The following is a 17641-nucleotide window of genomic DNA, read 5'->3' on the forward strand; positions in this document are numbered from 1 at the left end:
GCTCAGAGATACTATGAGAACAATAGCAAATTGTCTGATTTGCATATATGCCTCCTTTTTCTTTTCTTTGTTTTGGTATTCCATTTTATTATTATTATTTAAGTTGGCCCAAATAATTTTTTAAAAGAGGTAGGGAAAAAGCAAACTACTGCATATGTACACAATGAAGGCTTAACGTTTTCCAAAGCTTTCAGATACACAGTCAGAAAGAGAGAGGTCCCAAATATCTTAAAATATCCTTGGGAAATAAACAGGCCTATGAAGACTTCTTCAAATCCCTGACCTGGAGTTGTGGTTCTCAAACTTCAAGGAGCATCAGAATCTAGGGCTGGCCCCACCCCTAGAACTTCAATTCAATAGATAAGAGGGAGCCTGAATATTTACGTTACTAACAAGTTCCCAAGTAATATTGATGCTGCTTATCAGGGACCCCAAGCTGAGAACTACTAATGTGAAGAAACAATAGAGACATAGTTTCATGAGAGACATATAAGGAAAGAAGATATTGATATTAGTACACCAAAACGAAAGGACAAAATAAAAGGAATAGAAGGAAGATACCAAGATACTACATTTGGCATGTTGGTGCTACAATATCCTCACATTTAAAATGGCTACTAACCCAGCAGCACACCTAGTAGGTAGCAGATACTCATAAAGAAGACCATGTAAATTGGGGTTCAAGATTGCAAAAAAATGAAGGAAGCCAGAGACCTGGAGCTGCCTGGGTGGGAGGGGGGGGGGACACAAATGGAAGCTTGACCTAAGCCAGAGGTAATAAGCAGGTAGGGAAGGCAGGCCAGGAGCGGGTGGGGTGGAGGATAGACCTGAACAGTCAGGAGGCAGAAATGTTAATGGTGTGTTGGGTGAATGTTGTCCTCAGAATGATCATCCAAAGAGCTCAATCCTAAATGAACAATAAAGAGATCTGATTGGTGGAAGCAGTGAACTCCTGGAAGGAACACTCAAGGGTTAATAGAGATGTGTGAATGAGGCCTGGAATGTGGTGAGTTTTTAATGTGAAATCAAAAGGTTTGACTTAAGGTTTCTGTTTCTCCCCTTGTGTTGGGGTTAAACCTAGTGCTTCACACATGTTAGGCAAGTGTTCTACCACTGGGCTACACCTCCAGTCTTGATTTAACTTAAGTTCTTTTAAAAAAAAAAAAATTTAGTTGTAGATGGACACAATATCTTTATTTTTTATCTGTTTATTTATTTTTTTATGTGATGCTTAGGATTGAACCCAGGGCATCAAGCATGTGAGGCAAATGCTCTACCACTGAGCTACACCCCCAGCCCAACTTCTTAAGTGTTGGGAAAACATTTAATGGCAGCAGCACCCCAGAGAAAAACCCCAGCATGGCGTCTAACGACCCTCTTTCTCCTCTTTGTTTCTTTCACTGGCGCGAAATGTTCCCGCCAGTGCCAACATTCAAATCCTGCTGGTGGGAAGCCTTAGCCCCAATAAGAATTAACTTCTTGGGCTCCGGAACTGACATATGGAAGAACGTGCCAATAAACGGGCAACCTCTCCTTGTAAGGGTCCGGCGAAGCGTCGGAGGGAGAGAACACAAGAGACCGGCTCCATGCAATTGGCAGAAGGGGTTTTATTGATTCAGCATGCTGAGGCTCCAGGCTCACTCAGGAAGATAGAGCAGCCCAGAGCCCAGAGCAGAGGTCAGGCAGAGCTTAAGTACACTTTTTGGAGAGGGCGGGGGGCTTTGCATACATCAGAACAAATCATCATGAGGCGCGGGAAAATTGAACAACAACTCTGAGACCTGATTAGTACATTCATTGGCCGGAACAGATTGGACAGGGGTGATTGGTCACTTCTAAGCTGGGTGCACATTCAAACTGATTGGTTTTAGGTCCTGCGATGCCTACGTGCCAGCTTCACAGAACCCCAGGTTATTAGACAACCAGAGGAGTCAGTGAGAATATTTACTGGGCAGTTCGGGTATTGTCCTAACAGCTACAAGGATTACAGGTTCCGGGGGTAGCAGAGAAATTTAACAATACTTGGTCTTTTACTCTTTAACCCAAGCCTTGCAGCCTAGAAACTTCACAATGTCGGGTTTTTTACACTTTAACTCGGGCTCTGTGGCTTAGAGTCAGCTTAAAAATTTTACCTTTACATCCTTAGACCTATATAAACACACAGCCTTTTGTAACAAAGCGGAACCTCTTTGGTGATCTTACAGTGGTGCCGAAACCCGGGAGACGGCGTGCTCAGGTGGCTCTCGGCCTGGACCTTACAGGGTCACACAGACTGCACTTCCTCAGTGACATGAGCTGTGCCCTCTGTGCCTACTCGCAGTGGACTGGTCACTTCCGGGACGCCCACATGATCCTCCATCTGCTCTTCGCTTCCAGGAAGCTTCTACGGCCTGGGTTAATTCTTTTTCTCACTCTGCTGTCCCTTCCTCCACTCTCTAACTATGGGTGCCTCCCTGTCTATACTGGAAGCCTCACCACTCAAGTGTCTCCTTAAGAATTTGGCTACTCTCTCTCTCCCCGGACCTCAAGCCCAAAATTCTTATCAGATTCTGTACCCAAGATTGGCCCACATATCCGCTAGATAATGACAATCATTGGCCTCCAGAAGGCTCGTTAGATCCAAATTTCCTCCAGGACCTTTTAACTATTGCCGGCACCTAAAGGGTAGAAAGAGTTCCCAGGCCTCCCCGTCCTGCCTTCTGCTCTCTGTTCCCAACCTTCCCCTCTGCACCCTGCCTGCGCACTCCCCCCCTCCTCTTCCTCTGCCTCTTTGTCCCCTCCCTGCTGCAGCCTCCGCCCGCAGCCCTGCCTGTGCACTACCCCCTCCTTTTCCTCCCGTCCGCATCCCCTCCCTGCCGCTGCTGCCCGTGGCCTTGTCTGCGTGCTTCTAGTCTGCCTGGCCACCAGACACGTGTGCTGATGCTCCACCTTCCCTGTGCAGCGAAACGGGCCGGCAGTGCGCCCTCGGGGGCTTGGAGAGGCCTCGGGATCCCACCTCAGCCATCCTTCACCTTCATTGCGCCACAGCAGCTTTCACACGTCCCCGACTCGCGCGCCCCTCCCTTTGCCGCCCGGTTCCAACAGGCAGGCAGGATGAGTCCCACCTGGCTGCAATGGATGGGATCTCCGGATCCCTCCGAGCCTCTCCCCCTCCCCCCACTCTGCTCACTTCTTCTACTAATAAGCCCTCCCCCCCCTCACGCCTCTCTTCTCCTGTCAGTGCCTCACTGATCCCTCTTATCAGATAACTCACAGTTCCTTTGTTCTGTCAGGGAAGTAGCTGGTGCTGAAGGGATAGTCCAAACTGAACCTAACTGGGACTGCATTCAAGCAGTTTCTAATAAGGTAGTTAACTTTGATAAACTGAAGGACATTACCCAGAACCCTGATGAAAATCCATCCTTATTTCTCAACTGCCTTACAGAGGCCCTAACCAAATACATTAAGCTAGATCTTGAGTCTCCCATCAGGGCTACAGTGTTAGCAACCCATTTTATTACTCAATCAGCTCATAATATTAGAAAAAGCTCAAATGAGCTGAGGAGGACTATCAGACCCCTATCTGAGATCTGGTGAAAATGGCTTTTAAAGCAGGCTCCATTGCAGAAAAGAAGGTAAGTAACACCCCAAACTCAGGCCTTGACAGCAGCCCTGAGGCCTACATCTCCAGCAAGTTTCAGAGGGGAACCAGCATTCCTCTCCACCAGAGGCTTGCCTCAAATATGGATGCGAAGGTCACGGGGCTCGCCATTGCCCAAACCCACGGCCTCCTTCCAGGCCATGCCCCACCTGTAAGCAGACAGGACATTGGAAGTTTGACTGCGCCTGGCTGGCCCTTCCTCGGTGCCTCTACACAGGGGATATGACCAGTCAGGCAGTCCCCTCTCCTGAACTTTTGGGGTTTGCAGAAAACTGAAGAAGCCCAGATTCAAAGACCCCCTCAGCCCTCTCTGAGCCCAGGGTAATGCTCCAGGCAGCAGGTAAGTCCATAACCTTCCTTGTGGACACGGGGGCTACCTATTCTGTCTTGCCTGCCCTTTCTAGGCCTCTGTTTCCTTCCCAGGTCTCAGTTATGGGGATTGATAACAAACCCTTCTCCCCAAACAGAACTATAAAGCTGGCCTGTGCCCTGGAGGGACACCCATTCACTCAGTTCCTCTCCTAGGCAGAGATGTTCTCCAATTATTAGGAGCCACCCTCCAATTACATCCCAAGAATACTACCACCCATCTCCTTTGGCCTTTAACTCTTACCCTCTCTAATGACCTGACAGTACCTACTGTACCATTGCCCCCTGATCCCTAGGTCTGAGACATCTCCATGCTGGTTATTGCCTCCCACCACAAGCCAGTCCATACCCAGCTGAAACACCAAACTAAACTTCCTTGTGTTCCCAATTTCCTATATCCAAAACCCATAGGGAGGGACTTAAACCCATTATAGACCAGTTGCTGGCCCAGGGACTCCTTATTCCTACTGAGTCCCCCTGTAACACCCCCATACTGCTGGTGCGCAAACCCTCAGGAGCCTATCGCTTAGTCCAGGAACTCCACCTAATTAATGAGGCAGTTATTCCCATCTACTCGGTTTCCAACCCGCATGCTTTTCTTTCTCATATCTCCCTTTGACCATTCACTTTACTGTCCTGGATCTTAAAGCTGGCTTCTTTACAGTGCCTCTGCATCCTGACTCTTATTACCTCTTTGCCTTCACATGGGAAGACCTTACATTCTTTAGGTTTCAACAGCTGACATGGACAGGCCTACCCCAAGGCTTCAGGGACAGTCCCTACCACTTTGGTCAGGCCTTGACACAGGATTTAACTGTTTGTAATTTGGGGATAGCACTCTCTTACAGTTGGATAGAAGCCTTCCCTACCTCCAGGAAAACTGCTGACACCATCGGAAACTGCTGACACTGTCGCCTCCATCCTCATTGAGCAGATCATTCCTAGTTCGAACTTCCAGCCTCCATCCAGTCAGACAACGGTCCAGCCTTCACTTCTCAGATTGTTTAACTAGTTTCCAAAGGCCTTAGCAGCACTTGGAGGCCCCACATCCCCCACTGACCCCAATCCTCGGGTAAGGTTGAGAGGCCTAATGGCATTCTCAAGGATCATCTCACTAAACTTGCTTGAACTCAGACTGTCCTGGCCCAATCTTTTGCCATTGGCCCTCACCCAAATTCGGGCAACCCCTAGAGCCCCCTCAGGCCTTAGCCCCTTTGAGCTGTTCTATGTATGCCTTTCTTAATCAACTAAAACTTTCCTGTCACTCCTCCCGGCCTTGTGTCCCACCTGCCCTATCTCATGCTTCTATACAACTCCTCACAGAACACGCACACTGGTGTCTTCCTGCACCATCTGTTATTTCTATTCCAGCACAATTGGGAATTAAATCGGACCCTCTTCAACTGGGTGATGCAGTCTTACTTCGAGAGCTACATTCTCAGTCGTTGAAACCTCACCGGACAGGACCCCATACAGTCATATTTCCACCATGCTGGGGCCCACCAAACTCAAAGTTTCTCACCAACCCTCTCCTATTACTAATCATTAATCTCTCTCAAGCTTCTATCCCAACCCACAGATGGCGCTTCTACATCCAAGCGACATAGCAACAGGATGGCACCATCTGCTCTCAGTCTATGGGCCAAGGCGATTGGCCTTTCACTGACTGTAATTGGGCCCTTAATGTTACTGGATTCAACTGGGCCACCTCATCCCACTTATGTTCAGCAATGCTATGCTTCATAGCAGATCAAACTGAGGAATCCTGTTGAAGCCGTATCACCAGGAGGCCACCCCACCTGCTGATGACAAGACTACCCCAGAGGAGCCTTAAGAGTCACCTCCTAGACCTCCCCTTTACTCCTGCTCTCCACATCCTAACTGTTCTTTAAAGCTTCGCCTGTCTCGTGTACTCCACCATGATACTTGGAGATTCAAAGTCAGAGAGACATATGTCCAAGGCATATGTAACGAGACATATGTCCTCGTTACACTCACCTAGTTTCTTCAGTCGATTGCGCCCCTACGGGATGTAATGCATCTATCTTCCTTCCCCTCTCCTACCAGAATTCTGAACTTTTAAAAATAGCCACTAGGCCTTACCTTTGCTTCTTATATGATCAGACAGAGGATTACTGCAAATGGTGGCCAGAAACCTATGGGGGATGCCCCTACTGGTCATGTAACGTTCATAACCCACGTGCATGCATTGGGGATTCCTGCATTGGAAATTTCAGATTGATCTCCGGGGGCTATCAATTGGCTATCACTGACCCTAACCATCCACGCTGGACTTCTAGGGTAAATGCTTCCTTCTACTGTGACATATCCTCTCCCACCCGCTGTGGCTCCATCTCCATCTCCCGAGAGCTTCAACCCTCCCAGCCCTCAGTAGCTATAATCTCTACTGACATAAAGCATTCCGAACAGCAGTTGTTAGACTCCATACAGGATCCATATGAGCCTGATGTCGGGAGTCCACCACAGTATTCATGGCTACGACTACTTACTGAAACTGTAACCTTCTTAAATCTAACCCTCCCCACCATCACACCAACTGATTGCTACTTATGCGCTTCTCTGACTTGACCTTTGCTTGCAGTGGTTCCTGGGAGCCCAAGGAGTCTAACCATACTGTGATTCCCCGGCGCTGCCTCCTGGGCTTGGGTGTCTCCCAGTCTAAGTTTTGCCACTCTAACATGACCTTTAACTTCACCCTCTATGCACCACCTGGCTTATTCTTCTGGTGTAATGGTTCTCTCATCACTATCTTATTCACCAACACCTCTACCCCATGTATACTGGTGATGCTTGTCCCACTATTGACTCTCTATACCCCAGCTGAAGTGCAGGCCCTCTTGTCTCCCCCAGTGCAGAATAAGCGGGCTGCTTCCCTTCCAATACTGGTGGGTCTCTCACCGGCTGTATCTGCGGTGGGAGCAGGAATTTCTGGTGGAGCTCTAGGACACTCCTTATGGGCTGTACAAGACTTAAGTTCTAAACTTAAACAAACGCTCACTTCTACGGCAGAATCTCTAGCATCTTTACAAAGGCAGGTCACATCCTTGGCTCAAGTTACTCTTCAAAATCGATGAGCTATAGACTTACTCACAGCCAAGAAAGGTGGAACCAGTCTTTTCTTGAGGGAAGAATGCTGTTACTACATCAACGAATCAGGCCTTGTGGAAACTAATGTAGTCAAGCTCACCGACTTGGCTACCTCTTTGAAAAATCCACCAAAACAAAACCCATTTGCCACCTTCTTTTTAGCCCACTTCCAATTGTGGCTGTTGCCTCTTTTAGGGCCCATATGTCTTCTTTTCCTGATGTGTCTGTTCCTGCCCTGTCTGCTTCGCTTCCTAGAGGGCCAATTACAGAACATCTCTAACCAAATTTTCAACCAGCCTCTGCTTAGATAATATCAGCCTCTGATGACTGATGAGCCCCCAACATCTTCAAGAGAACAGTTCACTCATTGCTGAAGCTCACTACCAGGCACAATGGAATGCAACGGACACCGGACAGTGGGAGACAGTGAGCCCGGAGAACCTCTTAATCTGCCATCCTGGATTCTTGAGCCTTTATGTCCTTTTAAGCCTCCTCATGGCCCTTGGCCTCTTCTCTGTTAGCCCCCCTGCAGGGAACTTCTGCCAAAAACTGACATTTGCTTTAATTTTTATCTTCATCCTGTTTTTGTTTGCTCTGATCTTCTTCAGGTGCTGGTGATGCCATGTCAAGGCAATGCTTCCAATATTTCCTAGAGTCTCTGTTACAGGACCAGTGGCTGATACCAACAATCTCCTACATCCAGGACTGGTTCCACGCCATCGACGACTTGTGGTTTCAGGGAACTTTCATAGACTTCACCCCTATGGAAGTAGCTGTCTATAGCCACTGGGTTTTATTTCTGGTTGCCATGATATCCCCAGACCTGACCCCCCCCCCCCAACATTGCTCCACTTCCCCTTCTAGGCTCTACACCATCCTTGCACAGCCGGAAGCAGCCAGATCTGACCAACGATGCCCCAATTCCTAAGAAAACAAAAAGGGAGGAATGTTGGGAAAACATATAATGGCAGCAGCACCCCAGACAAAAACCCCAGCATGGCGTCTAACGACCCTCTTTCTCCTCTTTGATTCTTTCACTGGCGGGAAAAGTTCCCGCCAGTGCCAATGTTCAAATCCTGCTGGTGGGAAGCCTTAGCCCCAATAAGAATTAACTTCTTGGGCTCTGGAACTGATATATGGAAGAGCTTGCCAATAAATGGGTGACCTGTTATCTACCTCAGTCCTGCGACCTCTCCTTAGACCTATATCAACACACAGCCTTTTGTAATAAAGCGGAACCTCTTTGGTGATCTGTGTCATGTGGTGCGGCATCTTCCAGTCTTACATTAAGTTCTTAAGCAATGAGAATTCACCAAAGGTTTTGAGTAGAATATTAACTTGAGCAAATAGTATTTACAGATATCTTTATATATGGTATTTTATATCTATTTTATATATTATATAAAATAGATATATATATTTTTATATATTTATATATATATATATATATAAAAAATATATATATATACATTTAATATTATTGACTTATTGTGTTTACCACCCATAAAGTCAATGAAAAACAAGGGAGGTGTTAAAATGAATCATTAAAAGGCTGGTGTTTGGGGGACTGTAGCTATAGCTCAGTGGTAGAGTGCTTGCCTTGCATGTGTGAGGCACTGGGTTACAGCCTCAACACCACATAAAAATAAATAAATAAAATAAAGCTATTGTGTCCATCTACAACTAAAAAAAATATACATTAAAAAAAAATAAAGGCTGGTGTTCGGGAAGCAGATGAGAAAATCGATACGAGGCTATATTTCCAATCCTGAGTAATAAGGGGAATTACTGACAAAAATGGAAGGAAGTTTGGAAATAGAGATAGGTTTTGAAGAAGGGATGATAAGTTCTCTTTTAAAGCAAGAGAGTGTGAGGAGAGTTGAGAGAAGTTTCCAGCAGGCAATATATTGCCAGTTTTAGTTTGGTAAGAGTAGAGCCAGAAGTACGGAGTCAGTCATGAGGATGATAACCCTTGAGTCATTAATAAAGGCATTGACCCTCACACCGGCCTTTCTCCCTGACCCCCTTGCTATTAGGCATGTCCTGGGAGCACTTATGGCTCTGCCATGCAACTGAAATCCTTTCCCCTGGCTCCATGTTCCAGGTAGTGAGGAGATACACATCAGTCACACACAACAACCCTTGCAGTAGGGCTGGGTCCAGCATGGGTCCAGAGATAGAGTGCTTCCACAGCCCACTCAGGCCCAAGAAGTTGGCAGTCTAATTCTATGGCAACTCTGGGAGGGCCAGCTGGCAGTGGTGGGGATGGCAATATCAAAACCCTCTGTCATCATACCCTAGGAATGTGTCCTGCCAAGAAAGGGAAAGGTCAGACCAGGGCTTGACCCCATGCAAACAACCAGTTCCCAGGAAATTCTGAATGCAGTTGGAGGTGAACCAGAAGAAGACGTAGCAACAAGGCCAACAGGAATGTCAGTGTGTCCACACTGAGGATAGTTCAGAGAGAAGAATCCAGAGGGGCTTTCTAACACATCTAGTCAGGAGAGCACACTGGGGTAGGGGGCACTCAAGGTAGATGAGAAAGAATAATTTCTTTAGGGTTAAAAAAGAGATACAAGGGGTAGAAGCAAGAGAACTAGGAAAAGGTTTTTGAGAACCAATATAATTTGGGAAAAGTCAAGAGGTTTACTCATCAGAACAAGAGGACTAAGATTATACTTTATGACTTAGAAGAAAATTCAATTCTCAGAAGATAAGGAAGAGTGAAACAACTCGATCTGAGGTCGCAGTGATTTAGTCTAATTAAATGTGGGACACATCTCCTTGCACACTAGGTGGTATACCACTGAATCTCAATCAGCTAAAGTCTGAAGAACAGTTTCCTAGGTATTCCTGGTGTTTAGCTAGTTTGGAGAACTGGTACCAAGCAGAAACTCTGATTCAAGGAGCTATTTGGTTTTCTTGCTGCTGTGGTCACAAAGAAGCACTGGAGGAAAATAGGAAAGTAGAGTCTTAGGGTCTTGTGGGATCAAGGTCATGAGATGCAGGATCTAAAATGGAAAGTGGGATTTGCAAATGTGTCGGGTTCAAAGGTTGGCAATCTGGAGAGTAGCAAGGTAGCTCTGATTAGTTAGTTCCTAAGTGATTTAGCAATAGAATCTGGAGGAAGGAATTGGAGAAAACAAAATTTGCACTTTGACAGTGGCCTACAAATAGAGAAGATTGACTTGCTAATTATACCTGTGAGAAGTGTTATACCAATTATGCCTACTATGTGCCAAGTACAACGTCAGCAATTACAGTTTCTAACCAAAGCCTGTGCTGTTTCTGAGATACAGTTCTACCACAGATTTTTTGGGGGGGTGGGACAGAGGAGACAGTATTGAACCCTGTGCCTCAGGAGTGCTAGACAAACATCCTCTGATTGAGCTACCTCTCCAGCAGCAGAATATTTTTATGTTGCTATCTATGTGCTTTAAGACCAATATAGTGGAGACTGGTAACAATCTTAACTCTACTTCTTGGTGAAGGAAAACCAAGAAGACTGAAAAAAAGGGACTGTGCAGGGGTGGGGGTGCAGCTCAGTGGTAAGGCGCTTGCTGAGCATACACAAGCCCTGGGTTTGATCTCTAGTATTGCAAAAAGAAGAAAAAAAGGAGTGATGCTATCTATCATATTTTCCTTCACGACAAAAGGACGCTGTGCTTATCCCATTGAAACAAAAGTAAAAATTAAACAAATGCATGGGTTATAATATTAATTTTTCTGTAATAAGAAATATGGGAAAAATAAAAGTAGACTTTGAACTTTCTCCATGGTCTGTACAGACATATTACTTTAAAGTCAGAATGAGTCAGCCAAAAAGAGGTCGTCCTTAGCTTTTCCTGAAGCTCTGTTTTCTCAAGCATACTCCCAAATATTAGATCCTGAAAAAAAGAGGGTTTGTGATGTCCAAAGTAAACCAGCCAGAGGCAAGAGTAGCACTCAAATGTCTTTTTAATCATTACTACTTTTCCTCCTACTTCTCAGCACATAAACCTAACTGCCAACCCACCAGGTGGTTGTGACAAGCAATTCAATTACGTTAGTAAATGTAAGGACATCATTATCACCAATGCATTAAAACTTCTGATTGTTGCACAAAGCAGCACAGGATTACAATTAAATTCTGGGGGTGGGGGCGGAATACTCCCTTAGTTATTTTTAAAAAAATATTTTGTTAGTTGTTGATGGACCTTTATTTTATTCATTCATTTATATACCATGCTGAGAATTAACCCAGTGACTCACACATGTGAGGCAAGTGCTCTACCACTGAGCTACAACCCCAACCCCTCCCTTAGTTTTTTTGAGACGTTTACTTTTTAAATATACATATATGTGTGTGTGTGTGTGTGTGTGTGTGTGTGTGTGTGTGTCTGCACCTTTAGACACACACACAAAAATATTTTTTTCAGGTCTATTATAGAACCAGTGGTTCAAAAAAGTGCTACAAACATAAGATTAGCTTCTGTGATCTCAGAGGCAGTGGGGGCAGTGGCTGGGAAAAGAGGCTCTGCGTTAAGCCAGGGTGTGGACATGGGTCACTGTGATCTTTCAGGACCAGAACAAAGGTGCGTGGAAGGCCAGGCAGCCTTGGCCATGTTGGCAGCTGAAGTTCAGCAGGCCCTGTTTCCATCTTCCTTGGACAGGCCTAGAGCGCCAGGTGTAATTCTCTGGTTCTCTGCCCAGGTTTGCAGGGATCGAAAGTGGCGCCAGACACATTCACTCATGGCCAGAAAGAGCCTCTGGATCTTGGGCACATTGTATGTTGCAGGCCACAGAATCCGAATCAGAGGAGGCACCAGCCGGGCACAGAGCAAAGCAAGAGAAAGAATTCAGGTACTATTAGAGGGATAAGATAAAATCATTAGGCTCCAAAGGAAAAAGCCTCGCTTATGATTAATTAACCCAGGCAAAGAATAAAACTGTAGCTCTTGTACTTGAAGTGCATGTGATTTTTTTTTTTTTTTTCCCACAATGATAAATTCCAAGACCCTTCTTTGCTCTTCAGGCTTTGTACTAGTAGCCTTTAACATTGGACAGTGGACTGTTTGATCTTATAAGTTCTTGAAATTCTATCATTTCCTTAAAGGAAAAATAAATAGAAACTGACATTCTGTCGACCATCCCATTACTAGCAATGTCGACATTGAAAAATTGACTGAACCTCCCTAAAATAGGTATTTGTTAATTCAAAAATGTTTCTCCTCTTTCAAGTTTTTTTGGCAATTAAGAAGAATGAAAGCACTAGCGCATATTAAAATGATTAAGTACTAGGATGGTAGCTATTATAAAGACAATGCTTCAGAAACTGAATAAATGTAAAAAGTGAGACTCGTTGTGAAAGAGTATCGTGATGTTTTCATTTTGAAAATATATTCTGCAAATGAACTTCTCCAAATATATTCTTCAAGTCTTCAAGAATGTATGACTATGGAAAAAAAATAATTACCTTTTCAACTTAACAGAAGGAAAACTGTTGGAACAGTTTAGGCAATGCCTATCCAATAATAAAAAAATGTTTCTTGGACCACAATTCAATCTCTAAACCTTCAAAAGCCTATCATTTATCATTAATTTTGAAATAAAACAGGAAATACCTGTACTAAGAAAACCTTTGAAAACAAGCAGAGTAATTGGCAAGGAATATTTTGGGAGGCACTGACAATAATGTAATGCCTGGATTAGTCTTTCAAAAAACATGAAATTGTAGCTGGGAGGCATATGTAGCTAAAGATTCAGCATTCCAGCACTGAACATTATAACTCAGTTCTCTTGAAATTCTGACATATTATTTAACAAAAAGCACATGGAAGATGTTCCCAAAACCAAAGGCAGAGTTCCTATGTGACTTAAACTTTCATTGCTGTAATGGAGCTCTTGGGTATAAAGGGCATAAAGATATTAAAGTGCTTTTGTGCTGGACACTTTTCAAGAACAAAGTAAAAACACTTCAAAAAGATGTTTTATATTAATGTTGGTATGTGTATGCATGTTTGTATGTAAGCATCCGTGTATGTAATACTCGCCTTTTTTGAAGTAATAGGGGTTGAACATAGGACCTTTAGCATGCTAGGCAAGCATTCTTCTACCACTGAGATATACTCCACTCTCCAAGTCCCCACCCTTTTTTTTTTTTTTTGAGACATTGTCTTGCCAAGTTACCTGGATTGACCTCCAACCTGTGATCCAACCTGCCTTAGCCTCCTGAGTAGCTAAGATTATCAGTGTGTCTACTGTTCCAGCTAACTGTCTTATTAAGAAATATATTTCTTTTAGTTGTTAATGGAAATTTATTTTTATTTATTTATATGCAGTGCTGAGAATCGAACCCAGTGCTTCACACATGCCAGGCAAGTGCTCTACCACTGAGCTACAACGCTAGTCTTCTAATTATTTTTAATATGCCTTATTCTCCAGTTGCTTGAAAGTTTAGGATTATAATTGTGATTTCCATCTACAATGTTTGCTCTTATTTTTCTCTAAACAGACCTTGGATTTCCCACGTCTCTGTCTTTCCGTAGGCTGTGTGTGCACTTTGCTTTGAACACCCTCTTTTGAACTTGCTCTGAATTCATTCAAGCACCACATTCTTTTCTAAAGTCCACAACTGGCTGTGATCTCCTTCATTTTGTTGTTTTGTCCCCTCTTATGATACATTTTACTTTTTTAAAAAATTTTTTTAGTTGTATATGGACACAATGCCTTTACTTTATTTATTTTTGTGTGGTGTTGAGGACTGAACCAGTGCCTCAAACATGCTAAGCAAGTGCTCTACCACTGAGCTACAGCTCTAACCCCTGATACATTTTACTTTTGAATTAAGCTTATTAATATTACATTCCTCTCCTTTTTTCTTCTCCTTTCACTCCAACAAACACCAGTTAGAAAATTTTTTGAAGGAAAATATTTTATTTTCACCATGCTAAAAGGCACCAACTGGGAAGCCATTAGATTAAGTTGGCACCAGAGTTCTGAGTTCTTACTTAAGGAAACAAAAACCCAACTCAGAATAATTGAATGAATCAGAAATCCACAACTAATTCTAGGGACATTACCAATCAGAAAAGGTTAAGGAACCTCTAGGAGGGATTTAATGCTACAGTTCCTCTTGAACCAATCAAATATTTTCTTTGTCTTGCTTTCTGTGTGCACTTTAAAGAAGTCCCCCCAACTCCCCACCCCGGCACCCCCTCACCCCGGCATCCCCGCACCCCCCACCCCTGCACCCCCCACCTCTGCACCCCCCACCTCTCCTCCTCCCCACGCACCTCCCCCCTCCCCCCTCACCTCTCCCCTCCCCCGCACCTCCCCACCCCACTCCCCTCCCCGCACCTCCCCCACACACACCTCCCCCCACACACACCTGCCCGGCACCCGACCCCTGCACCTTCCCCCCCACACCTCCCCAGCTCCCTCCCTGGGAGGCTGGGGATGTAGCTCAGTAGTAGTGCATTTACATAATGTGAATGAAGTCCATTCCCTAGAACTGCCTCCTTGCCCCCTCCCACCTTCTCTCAAACTGCCACCCCCACCCCCCAAAAAAGAAGGTTTTTCCCTGGAGGACCTCTAGTGGAGCCTGAATCAACTCATCTGCAGTCTAGTGAGGTCATATCTGCTCAAATAAACACTTCAAAATGTTAAGGGGACTATGTTGATCTTTTAACAACCTACAGAATACCACTCAGTACAGGGAGTTTGGCATATAATGAGTGCTCAAAAATGTAATTTGGAATGAATAGTTTTGAATTAATTTGTTGAACTTTTTATATTCATTGAAATAATGACAGTTCATTCATAATGGGTTTTTTTCCCCTTGGGCGGGGGTCTTGTTTACTCCAGAGATCATTTTTTAAAACAAATTTTGATGTGAAAGTAAATATTTGATTTTTCTCCTTTTTTCATATGAATTAGCAAATCTTCTTCCTCTTTCCTCCCTCCTTTTTTTTTTCTTCCTGTATTATTTCTTCCAACATAAATCAAACCCCTTTTATCTGGCAGTTATAAGACTCAAAGAAAAATAAGAAATCTGGATCAAAATTTCAAATTTAATAGTTCTGACAAAGCTATAAATCATATTCTAAATGAAGAAAAATACCTATCTGATGTATTTATCTTAACAAGAAAAAGGTATTTTAAGACTTCATCAAAAAGAAAAAAATACTAAGGAGTCAGAATTTAAATACACCCTAAGTCTTTTCGCAGGCCAATTCTTCTTCATACCAACATTTTTTTTTTTTCACCAGAAAATACAACCATTCATAACATGACAGTTGCTTAATCTTGAACTATAAATTTTAGAAAACAGTTGGTGAGGAAGTTTTGGCATACCTTTGCCTGTATCCCACTGCCCCAGTCCCTAGTATTTAATAGACAAGTTGCTGAACCACTCTGATCCACCACAAACACTAGCAGGGAGGTTGTCAGTGATTCTCAAATACTTACTGAGCTCCCACCCCAAGCTGGTCACTGTTCTAAGTGTGAAGTTTAATATAAGAAAGATACAAAGCATTTCAATCCCCAAAGAATATAACTTGATCTACTTTTGAAGGAAGGTAACTGATTTCACATTAGTGGGTAAATAGGGTTGCCAGAGCCCAACAGCGGGGCACACATCTGTAATCCCAGCTACTCTAGAGGCTAAAGCAAGAGGGTCACAGTTTTGACCCTGCCTGGGCACCTCAGTGAGACCTTGTCTCAAAAAGAAAAATAAAAAGTGCTGGGGATGTAGCTCAGTGAAGTACCCGAGGGTTCAATCCCCAGTACTGATAAAGAAAAAAAAAAATTTTAAAGAAAGGGTTGCCACCAGTGATATGAAAAGTTGTACTCTGTGTAATAAGAATTGTAATGCATTCCGCTCTCATAAATATATATATATATATATATATATATATATATATATATACACACACACATTTATATACACTATTTATATATAATATTTATATGTAAATTTAAAATTTTAAAAAATAAAGATAAAGAAAGGGTTGCCAGATAAAATTAGGATAGTTTGTTAAATGTGAATTTCAGATAAATGACAAAAACATTTTTCATATAAATAAGTTCCATGCAATATCTGGGATATGTTTATACAAAAATTTATTTATTGTCCAAATGAAATTCAATTTAACTAACTGCACATCCCTATATTTTTAAAGACTATTGTTTGAGCAATTTTAGGTTCACAGCAAACTAAGAGAAAGATACAAGGCTGGGGTTGTGGCTCAATGGTAGACTGCTTGCCTAGCATGTGTGAGACACTGGTTTCCATTCTCAGAACTGCATTTAAATAAAGAAAGACAATAAAGGTCCATCAGCAACTAATAAATATATTTTTAAAAAGAGGAAGATACTGAGATTTCCCATATACATCCCGTGCCCACACATGCATTATCTCCCCGTTTTTCGTTATCAACATCCCCCATCAGAGAGGCAAAATTTTTTATAACTTCCATTGACACATCATTATCATCTAGACCCCCTTGGTGTTGTACATTCAATGGGTTTGGACAAATGTGTAGTAACATTTACAACCCTTTGTTATAGAATAATACTGTATAACGCTTTATTATAGAATCATACATAGTATTATCACAGACCTAATGAACTACAGTGTTTGACCTAGTCACCTCTACTCAAACCTCCCACCCCTGAATCTTGTATTTTTACTTGCTAAATTCAGCAACCCTAGTGGGGAAGGTGAAGGGAAAGTGAGGAACGAGAGATGGGTAAACAAGAAATGAAAGATGGAGACCAGGCAGAGATACACGGGAGAGTTTATTTGTCAGAGCTGACAAATAAAGACCACCTCTCTAGAGGAGAGAGAGGTCCCGAGATATTTGAGTACTCAGTTTTTATGGGGTAGGGGTTTGGACTTGTAGTTGTGGCGTTATGGGATAAGCTCAGGGGTGCTTGCCCCAGAGCCAGGTAGGTGGGGAATAGCATGGGATTGGCTTAGGTTATGGCACCATGGGGCTTTCCAGAGCAAAGAGGTCTTGTCCTTCTGGGATTGGCTTAGGGTTATGGTACCATGGGTAGGTCACTAATGGGTTTGGGGGGAGTTCCAGTAAGAGGAAGTACAGGAAAGCAAAACTTATAAGATGGTTGCTCGAATGTTAAATCAATACCCTATAGAAGGAACTGACGACATTACTGCCTTCCTTTCTGGAAGCTGGTTGGGGCTAGGGAATGAAGGCCAGAAGGTGCAAAGTGAGGCAGACCAGCTTTGAGGAAGCACAGCTAGGTAGTGAGGGCAGAAAACTAAGAAGTAGAAGCTGTAAGAAGTCAAATATTTTCCATAACAAAAGTTGCAAACTGTTAGGATTGAGTCAGGATAGTGGCAGACACTGAATAAGAGAAGCAGGGGTGGGAGGAAGTAAGTAAATGGCTGAAGTTCAGGCAGAAAAGTTCAGTAGCATGGCTCTCCATATCTGTGGCTTCTGCATCCACAGATTCCATAACTACAGATTCAACCAACTGCAGATCAAAATCAACATTTCCGTTATGTTGTTGCTGACAAGT

The sequence above is a fragment of the Callospermophilus lateralis genome, chromosome 2, assembly GCF_048772815.1.
Source record: "Callospermophilus lateralis isolate mCalLat2 chromosome 2, mCalLat2.hap1, whole genome shotgun sequence".
Classification (NCBI taxonomy): domain Eukaryota; kingdom Metazoa; phylum Chordata; class Mammalia; order Rodentia; family Sciuridae; genus Callospermophilus; species Callospermophilus lateralis.